Source organism: Aquila chrysaetos, chromosome 8 (assembly GCF_900496995.4).
Source record: "Aquila chrysaetos chrysaetos chromosome 8, bAquChr1.4, whole genome shotgun sequence".
In the NCBI taxonomy this organism is placed as follows: Eukaryota; Metazoa; Chordata; class Aves; order Accipitriformes; family Accipitridae; genus Aquila; species Aquila chrysaetos.
In genome coordinates, this window is record NC_044011.1 from 37,447,342 (window position 1) to 37,457,750 (window position 10,409).

General features: G+C 50.3%; 1 long non-coding RNA gene across 1 annotated transcript; it reads left to right on the forward strand.

Moving 5' to 3' along the window:
- Positions 1 to 7,681: 7,681 nt before the first annotated feature.
- LOC115345190 lies at positions 7,682 to 9,508 on the forward strand. The gene is made up of 2 exons (XR_003924749.2): positions 7,682 to 7,772; positions 7,891 to 9,508. It is a non-coding gene; the product is annotated as an uncharacterized LOC115345190 (long non-coding RNA).
- The last annotated feature ends 901 nt before the right edge of the window (positions 9,509 to 10,409 follow it).

The window sequence follows — 10,409 nt, forward strand, 5'->3', positions numbered from 1 at the left end:
CGCGTGATGGGCTGCAGCGGCCGCTGCCCGGCCACCCCTGCCCTCTTGAAGCAGCCCCTGTAATTGCATATTTACCCATCGGAGGCTCTCATTATCTCATTATCATGAGAGGTTAACCAAGTGGCTCTGGGTCACCGAGAAGGTCATTAACAATGCTAGGAAGGGTTCAGATTCATTTGTTGGCTCGGCATCATTTTGGTGCTGAGGGACTGATCCCGAGGATGCTACGGACACGTCTCTTCCCGAGCTGGGCAGGACATCCCCTCTCCCTTGCGTGCCCCTGGTTTGCTCTGGCAGGTTGGATGCAGCGCACCATGCGTGGGCGAGCAGGAGGGGCAAGCTGAACATCCTCACATCCCTTCCCTTTGCGCCCCAAACTTGCATGAAATAACCACACATTCACTGCAAACAACCGGACGATTGCGACTGAGCCCCCAGCTTCAGGAGCCAGGCTTTTCATTCCTCCACTCAAAATGAAGCAGCTAATAGGGGTGACCCGGCTTTTCCATGCAACACACCATTGCCAGGCAGGGGCTGCCTGTTCTGCCCAGGTGTTTGCATTGCCTTCAGCTATTATCCACCCTCACAAGGAAACGCAGGGACTAATAAATAGCCCGTCAGCATGGAGCGCGAGACTTGAGCTTGGAAAGAGCACTTAGAAAGACAAGGATTTCCACCCCGCAGCAGGAGAAGCGGCCCCTTCCCCTTCCCCTGCCTAAGCTAACTCTTCTGCTATGTCAAATAACAGGCAGGCGGAAACCCTGCCTACACTGGCAAGGGACAGAGGCTTCCCTGTTTGGATTTGAGATGGGGATTTCTGTGGCTGAAAGTACCTTTGTTATTTTTCCAGGAAAGCTTCCTTTTTGGCTGGCTTCGCCTCTGCATAGGATGCACACGGCAAATTGACTGCAGCGATGAAGAAGGAAAAATATTTAAACAAGCAATTATGAATGAGCTTTGGTTGCTAACTCGGAGAGCAGTTTCCTACGTCTGTGTTAAAATGTAAGTGATTTACCCTAGAAGGCCAATCGCAGCCTCAGGAGTTCATTAAGAACGCCTCTTAGATTAGAGCTTTGTGGCCAGAGAGGACCATAATTAGTCTGCTGTGCTCATTAATCACTTGTGCTACTAGAAAGCTGTGCTCCGCTTCCAGTGTGGGTATGCCTGGGAGCTGGTCCTGCCGACTGGTTCCCATTTATCTTCTCCCCACCAGATTAAAGAGCCTTTTAGCACCCTGGATTTTCTCCCTGGGGGGCTGATCCTACACCACAGCCAACTCATTTCTCAGTGTTTCTGAGCAGCTTGATGGCGAGCCCCGGTCCCTGCCTGCAACGCACATTGGCTCCTTGTTCCAGCCTTGCATTAACCTCATGGCTCTCCCCTGCAGCAGAGCCCAGCTCTGCAACCTCAGCTGGAAGACATAGCCGGCTCCAAGCTAAAGCCTACAGAAAGCAATGAAAATCCTTCCTCTAGCTCTCCGAAAGCTTTAACTCCGAGCAGAGCAAGCTGCAGCACCTCAATAACTGAGCAAAGCAAGAGCTTCAGATCAGACACCACTGCCAGCTTTGGGCAGGAGGATGTGGGGAGCTGCAGGCTGGCCAGGCAGAGGGCCAGAGACCCCTTCCCACCTCCACGGTGCTGGGATTTTGCAGAAGGGAGTGTAAACACTGGCCCAGCCCTTCCCACCCTCCTCCTGGCCAACCCTGGAGAGCCCCACCGTACAAAGAGGGCCGGGGCATCCTCATCCCCTGGGACGCAGCAGTGGTGGGTACTTGTGTGGTGGTCCCAAGGGGGGGAGATGGGACTGTGAGTAGCAGCTAGTGCCAGGTTTTGGTTTTGTCTTCTGTGGCAGGGCTCTCCATCCTGCCCTGTGGGGTGTAGTGCCTGGGTGCTTCCCGTGGCCTGACTTTAAAATCCTCGTGTTTAATTGGCTGTTTTTAAAAAGTTAAAAGGAAAGGAGTAAATAAGCCCAAGTGACTAAAGGGCCCGATCCTGACCTAGCTCTATGCACAAGCTGGTGGTGCAGGAACTGTGGCTTTGAGTGTGCTAAACTTCATTGGTGTTGCCAACGAGCCCTTGGCTGTGACGTGAGCGTGCAGGCATTTCTCAAGGACAGAAAAGCCCTCTGAAATGTAGCCTCACGCGTGGTTTTATTGCCTCCAAGGGATGCAAGCTGGCTCTTAGCTACGCAGGAGTGTTTTAAGTTGCATTCTTTGTTATAACTGTTCTGCTAGACCCCTGTTGCAAAATAGCTGTACCTATTTGGATATTTCAAAAGGCAAGGTGGCGATCAAAGCTTTCGGTGGCCTTGGGGCTGCAATGTTTACCTGGTTTTGAGGAAAGCTGGCTGCGGACCGTGGTGCTGCCCTGGACTTGCTCTGAATTGAGAACGTGTTCCCATGTGTGTGACACAAACCATGGCATAAGGGCTCTCACACCAGGGATACTTCAATCTGAAGTACGTGTGCAGGACACTATAGGTACCTGTGTTTAGAAAGGGTTTGGTTATATTGACAGGGGTTATTGCATATAAAATCTCTCCCCTCTCTCAGCCATTGGGGTCTCTAGGTGTGAGGATAAGCACTCATGGAAAATATCACTGCATGCATCCTGTCCTAATCTTCTCTAGTTATCTATTAGTTACTACTGAAAGGCCAGGTATGGATTATTTGTTCCTCTGGTCTGCCCAGACTGGGTGATGCTTATGTTTTTACATGTGCTCTTCCTTCACCTAAGCCTACAAGTCCCCTTCTGAGCCCAGTGGTACATCCAACACCTCCATCACCTGCAGAATTAATGGTGTGGGTGCCTCATCACATGAGGTGTTTCATCCCATGAGGCACTAGAGACCTAAGCCAGTGGTGGGATGCTCTCTGAATACTGGTGACCTTGGCAACTTCTCCAGACACAGCTCAGTCCCATAGGAAGCCCACGGTAACAATGCATCCAGGCTCTTTCAATGTCCTTGGGAACTTTATCACTGTGAGTCACCATTAGCTGGCCTTTACAAATGTATGACGTTTAAGGGCGTTTCCTCTTTGTGGAAAAAAAAAAACCCTGGCATGGCGGGGGGGGGGGGGGGGGGGGGGGGGGGGGGGGCTGGTGGCCCAGCCCCACATTCCTCTGGTGGCTTTGGGGCATGCCAAGTTCATGAGGAACGTGATGGCAGGGCTCCCTGGGCCAAGAACTGCTCGAGAAGACACTTCTCGGCTGCCTTGCATCTCCTGAGTGCAGCTCCCGTGTCTCCTCTTGTCAGGAGGATGCTCTGCAAGCCCTGGTTGCCTTTTCAACAGTTCAGCTACAGGCACCCCAGGGTAAACAGCATGTAAATCCATGGAGCAAACAGAGGAACCCACTGTATTTTCCCACCGTGCTCCATTCAGCTTCCATAGACAGCCCTCTGAGACCAAGAGGCATGCAGGTAGCATGTCTCAGCAACAAGGGACCAAAAAGCTGAGGAATAATTTAATTGCTCATAGGATTTGGCATTTGATACACTTTTCATCTGCAGGGGTGCTAGAGGAAAACCACACTTGCATGTGGTACCCTTAAGAGTACTTGAGTGTCTGAACTTGGAAGTAACTGCAGAGGGAAAAGGGGCACTCATCCATGCTCCGGCTGAGCAAGGGCTTTTCCCACCTGCCTGTGTTTAAATGCAATATCAGGGCTTTCTCACATGCAGCTGCAGTTAATAGGAAGCATTTGTTCCGTTAATGTTCGTGTGGCTATTGCATCGGTGGCTGTCAGCTGCAGAATCAGTAAGGCATTCGGGGTGAAAGCTTTCCAGCTGGGAGCTCGGGGCGGGGGGGTGGTGTGTGTGTGTGTGTGTGTGTGTGTGTGTGTGTGTGTGTGTGTGTGTGTCAGTTGGATTTCCGTATCTGGGTGGTATAGAGGAAGGGACAAAGCACTGAAAAGACCCTTGGTGTGGTTCTCCCTCCACCGCCATGTGGTTTTGGCAGGCTCTGCTTTCGGGGCTGATGAGCAAAGCGTGCTGTCAGGGTTTGACGGAGTCAAGGGAAAAGTTCAAGCACCTTGAAGTTTGACTGTGATTCTCGTTTAAGCTGGCACAAATCACCTTCTCCCAGCAGCTTTATGGGGGCCTGGGGACCTACCTGTCCTTTACGCTGTGGAATGGGGGTTTCTGTTCAAAACTGGCACAAACAAATGCATTTTCTTTGCTAAGCCAGAGAAAGCAGAACCAGCTACTGGTGCCTTTATCAGTGTGCCCAGGAGGGGAGACCATTCACTCTCCCCTTAAACCACGTCCTGAAGAGGTGAGGTCTTAAAACCCGTGCCCTGCTTCCCCCAACACCTGGAAGAATCAGGCCCTCGGCAAACAATTTGGAGAAAGAAATGCAATGCAGAAAATATTCAAGCCCCTTGGTGACACCGGGGGGAGGAGAGAAGAGGAGCGAGGCAGTCTGCATTCCTCCCCATCCATACATTATTCGTGAGGGATTATTTGCTCAACCCCAAAGCGCACGCACACACACAAATTGACAGCTGCTAAGAAATACAAAGCGCTGTATTCAGATGACCAATATGGAGCGGAGGAGCTGCCTGCTCAGGGCTGGCTGACGTCTCAAATGTGCTAGCCCCATATTTTATCCCAAAGGAAGGACGAAAGAGTCTGAGGCTGGAGCAGAGGAAGCTGCACGCTTGCTGGTGTGAAAATCACGGGAGCTCTTCTGTATGGGCTTGGACCTACTGGGAGCCTGACCCAGCTGGGAAAGAGGTTATATATGTACGTGCACGGGGGTATGCACGCACATAGGCATATGCACAGGGAGTTGAGGGCAGGTGAAAGGAAATCTGCAGCCGGCAGGCGGGCAATGAAACGGGGAGGCGTGAGCCAGGCTGTTCATTAGTACCTGGGTATGGCTGCCACTGACCTGATGGCAAATATGAAATATCAAAGCGCTTGTCAGCACTCCTGAATGGGACAAAGAAAAGGCGCATTAATGATTAACTCCGCTAAAAGCTCAGGCTTTTTTATTCCCATGGCGCTTGGACTATCTCGCTGCCATGTGACATGCTTGGGCCATTTTCTAGCAGATTGGGGAAAGCTAGTGAGCAAACACAGGTGCTTTCGAGTCAGCAGCGCTGTCAGGGACAACCACAAACAACACCAGCTATGCCTGCCTAAATTAGCTCCTGTGTTTGCCTCCATTTTTCCTTCCTGGAGATTTTACTTTCTAAGTCCAGCGTCTTTCGCTCCTGTCTTCAACTATTCACACGCAGCGTTAAAAGAGAGAGAGACAGAGAAAAGAAAAGAAAAGGGAAAACACACAGAAAGGCTCTTCTTTGAACCCGCAACGCTGCGTGGGGACCGAATGCAAAAGACCCGAGTAAACTAATTAAAACTACTCGGGTCTTTAACTGCAAAAACAAAACGCGTTTATTGTGCTCAAGTGGAATTATTTTCGTGATCCTCAGCAAACACAAAGTCCTGCAAACATATGCGGGGTGCTGCAATTGCGGTTTCTAGTAAGCCTGGAGCAGCACGTCGCTGGGGGGAGAAGGGAAGGGGTCTGGGCTGGGCAGCCGCTGGGCACGGGGGTCCTGGGGGGTTCTGCCATCGCTTGCTGGGAGTCACACCTCGGACCCTGTGTGTGACCTCCCCGGTCCTGCCGTTCAGAGTGAAGGTCCCTCTAGTGGTGTTATTTGTTTTAATTTATTCCTTCCATAGCGCAAGTCGGACAGACTTTCTTTTCCTGTTCAAATATTTATATATGTGTGTTATTGCACTATGCTCAGACTCCTTGCAATCACGGTGGGGCAATAAAGAACAGACTATCAGCGTGCGATGATAAAGGTACTTTGAGTAAACAGCAGAAAATGAAATAAAGTTATAAAAAGGAAGGCCTGGGATGGTATAAATGTCTACAAATAATCACTATATCAGCCTGTCTGATATTCAAGCAATTAACAACAACAGGGGTGAAATCGTACCCAAGCTGTGCTATTGAATTTAAATGCTGCCTCCTCTTCAGGCCCTTGAAGGAGGAGTAAAGCATCCTGCCTTTCCAAAGGAGGGATTTGCAGCCTTTCAGGGGCCGGTAATCCGGATGGCAGCCTCCACTGTCTCTGCCAGCAAATGGCAGGAGAGGGGCTATACTAATTCACGCAGGCCCGGGCTCCCGCGGACCCCCGAGGGCTTCAGCTTTAGGGGGCTGCCAAATGCAATGGGATGATAGGGGGTTGGCCGTGCAATGCAGAGGCTGGTCGCGCAGCTGGAGCTCCCTCAGTTTTATCGTTGTGGAGAAAAGGTTGACCCCCAAAAATGGGATGACTCCCCCAGAGGGAGGAGGTTTCAAATCTGCAAGGTCCAATAGTTTTCTTCGGGCTTGTGTTGAGCCTTTGCGGCAAACGCGCAGTGAGCCTGGCAAGGTCCCGTGTGCCAGCCGAGCGCTGGTAAGCATCCCTGAGACCGGTCGCAGCCTATGGCAAGCATGGGGTAACCCGATGGTGGTAGTGTCCGTTGTCTCAGATCAAGTGACTTAAGCATAAAGTGGATTAAAGTTGTATAAGCAAAAAGTTACCGTGGTTCAGCTACTGGATGGCACCGTCAGGAGGCTCTGGCAGAGCGACCGTGCGTCTGCAAACCTGCCCTTGCAATAGCGTTGGAGGTCAAATGCCCGATGGCGCCGAGCAAGAAGACAGTTCAGGCAGAAAGTGGATTTCTACAAACAGTGAAAAATGCAGGAGTGTGAAACCAGTGTCCAGATTTCGTACCAAGGACAATGATTGCAGATGCAACATAGTTCACTTAGGGGGGAAATTAAAATCTGTGTATTTAGGGAGATTATGCTTGAACTGGTACCAATTTATTTTGCCAAATTGAGCTGCAGCCAATTTCTCTCCCATGCGATGGTGGATAAATATCATTAAATAGGAAAAGATGAAGGCGATTGATGCCCTTGCATTAGTAGGAACTAACATTGTGTGCTTGAGAACGAAAGGACAAAATTGTGGAGATTTGGATGCAAATCATCCAAATGAGACAGATTAAGCAACAGGGGCCAAGGGAAAATGGGATCCGGAAAGCGCAATGCTGGGAAGAGTGGGGAAACTGCTTGGGTCGTGTGTGCTGAAGGAGTTAGAAATGGTGACACAGAGTCTGGCAAGATTCTGTCCTGCGTGCGCAGGTGTTGGCCCCTTCAAGACAGCCCAGATCTCCGGGTCTATTAAAGCCGGGGGTGCCGGGGGCACGTTCCACCTCTGGGCATTGGAAACTGAGGAGACCAGAGCCCGAGCCCAGTGCCATCCCTGATGGGGTCTGCTGCCAACAGCTTCCCCCTGCGAGCCTTCCCAACCTGGAAGTCAAGCTTGAAGGAGACGCTTAAAAGCAATTCTCTTCTCAAACCAAGTCTGTTGGTGTTGGAGCTTTCTGTTTTCCAGCAAAAATTTAAAAGAATCTACAGGAGTGGTTTGTCATAACTTCTGGCTTTTGAGTTCTTAGCACAGTTTTTGAAGAGCTGAATATTCCTGAGTTTGGGAAACTGTTGTTTCTAACAAGACTGTGGATGCTTTGTTAGTGAGTGCAATGTCTGATATTTTTATGAATTACAGTAAGTTTTTTGGATTGATGAGAGAATTCATAGAAATTACTTTTACCAGTATTATCAGAGCGGGAACCGCCCCCCCCCCAGTCACTTCCTTTTATCCACTACAGACTCATTTCCATCCAGTGTCAGCGACTACCCCCCTATTTCTGTGTTTGGAGAGGCCCAAGATAAATCTCTGGTTTGCCATCTGTAACAGATGCACAGGTAGAGTTTAACCCTTCCTTCGCCCCCTCTCAAAGCTAAACAGTTGCAGTCTCTGGTTTTTTTTTTTTCTAGTTAGGAATTTTTTCTTATATATTTTTGTTCTTCTTTATTCTAGCAGCCATTAAACTGTTTTTGGTGACTACCTGTTGAAGACATGCTCCTCCACCTTTCCTTGTGCAGTGTAACACAAGAAGCCTGCTCGCTGCAGACCTCATCTTACCGTTGCCTATGCCACAGCTCACCACAGATGCACGCTGCTGGTACGGAACTTAGCAGCAACGTGCTTGTCATCTTCCAGCCCACTGAAATGTGCCCATCCATTCGCTTTCTTCATTTTTCTGCCAAGCACTTTCTAATCTGTGACGCGACTGTATTCTAATACTATCATGACCTCACTCCTGTGCACTTTTGACAGAGGTGGGTGCCAGGTTCTCTTCCCTCTGTAAATCCTTCACTTCATCAGATGGACTCTGAAAGTCTGTTGACTAAATTTTGCTTCGACCCGCTGCTTTTGGTTTATGGGAAGGGGAAAGTCTCCTGGTGGAGGAAAGCTTGGGTCTGGGGTGTGTTGGGCTGCTCTAGCATAGGGTCATCACTTGGATCTTTTATAAAACCATTTTAGTGATCACTTCCCAAGAAAGTTTGCAGTTTAACATTTCCCAGCATCACGCAAAGATGAAGCAGATCCAATTTTTCCTTCTTGTAGAACGGTTGCTGATACAGTTTTAAGTATCACCCCTCTCTTCTTGGGTTCCCTGTGACTATAGACCCTCTGAGTGGGGTTTTCTCGGCTTTGTCCCATGACAGTTTATATGCTTGTGGGCACTAAGGGGGCTTGGTCCCTGTCCCCAGCCGGAGTCCCTGGGGAGGTTCCTGGGGCCTTTCTGGGTTTGAACCCATCTCTACCCAGCTCGTTTGGGACAAGGGTGACTCTTCTTTGCAAAGCCAGTCCTCAGGAGGGCACGGAGAGGTAATGCAAAACATCCTCCAGCAAAACTGCGCTTTGCCTCTGGTGCAGGCAGAGCTGGGGGAGCGTGTGGCTGGCTTTCACTTCCCAACGCATGTGAAAGGACTTGCCTGTGTGTGTCGGTACCTGCACGAGCTGGGTGCAGCTCCTGCAGCACCCACCGCTTCTTGCAGGTGAAGGCAAAGAGGGAGACACCGAGCTGGGCGGGGGGGCATGATGCTGCCAACCCCCACGGGGGGGGATGTTCTGCCTCATTCCAGGATCCGTGTCCCTGACGGAGGGTATGGAGAAGCTGGAGAGGAGGGTCCAGAGGGACCAGGGATGGGCACGGCTTGTGAGGCGAGCTGTGAGGAGGCACGCTGAGCTCTGCGCAGGGTTGTCACGGTCCAGCTGAAGGACCTGGGGAAAGTCACCCTGGGTGTTGCAACATCCCCACCCGCCCCGGCCTCGTCAGCAGCCTTTTGGGAAATAACCGTGACCCAGGGTGCTCTCCTAGCCTGAGCTATTCAGCAGCGTGGCAAAGCAGAGGGTTTGGGGTGTGCTTGCAGATGTATCGAGTTATTTTTTTGCTGCTCTGTAAAAAAAGACCGGGGGGGGGGGGAAGGAAGTGATACTCTTGCAATCAGCACGGTGTGTGATAAAGATTTATTACAGGTAGAAAGCAAATAAAGGTATGGTAGGAACTTCTTTATTACCCATATCATGATTGCTTATGTGATCAGTGACCTGGAATACATTCAAATTCATGTTAAATAAAAGCCTAATAGAATTTTTTTTCCCCTGCCTTATGGTGACATGTGGGCAGTAGAAAGAGCAGCCAATTGCTGTGTTTACCCGCTTCCTGCTTTTCTGGAAAGTCAACAGTTTTTAAAGGCTTAGGCTGCCTCTGAATTAAGAAACTTGCACTGGTTTAACTAAGGTCATTGGTGGACAAATGGGATATAACTGTGGTTTGGGTTTTTTTTTTATTAAGAAGTTGCTGTGTCAGGCTCATCCCAGCCTGTCCCTCTGCTCCCACCATGCAGGCTGGTCCCCTGCCTTTCTCCAAGCCCTTTTCTTGCTGGTTTGAGAGGAGGACATCACCACAGGCAGACAGCAGAGGACTAAAATGTCCCAAGGCACCCAAATGACTTGCAGAGACCATGTTCATCACTGCCTTGGAGTGGTCACAAACCCATGCGGGCACTTTGGTTTGTATGGCAGCCCAAGAGGTGCAGGCGGACCTGGTGCCACCCCAATCCCGGGTGGTCATCACTAGTTGCACCAAGCCTTCTGCTTTGTGCTGAGACCTCAGAAACCCACTGCTCTGCTGGCAAGTCCTGGTGGTTGCACCTCCAGGAGGTACCCATGGGCTCAGATAAGGCCTGGAAGGTGTTATCGGCTCACCGCTTTCAGACCTTTCTTCTTTTGGTGGTTCATCCATCACTAGTTAACAGGGTACCCTTGCACTGCTGGCTTTCTTTGTGCGGTATCTTTAACCTCCTACGAGTAAATACCCTTTGTACACATGTATCTCACTCCCTGATAATGTATTGTATTCCTTCCACCACCAAAAGCAGTGGTGGCATGAGGAGAAACAGTCCATTTAGATAAAGAGCAATTAGCACCTCCCAGGCTGGCTTGGTATATATTGTTAAAGAAAAGGTCCCTCGCAGGAGGCTGGTGAAATT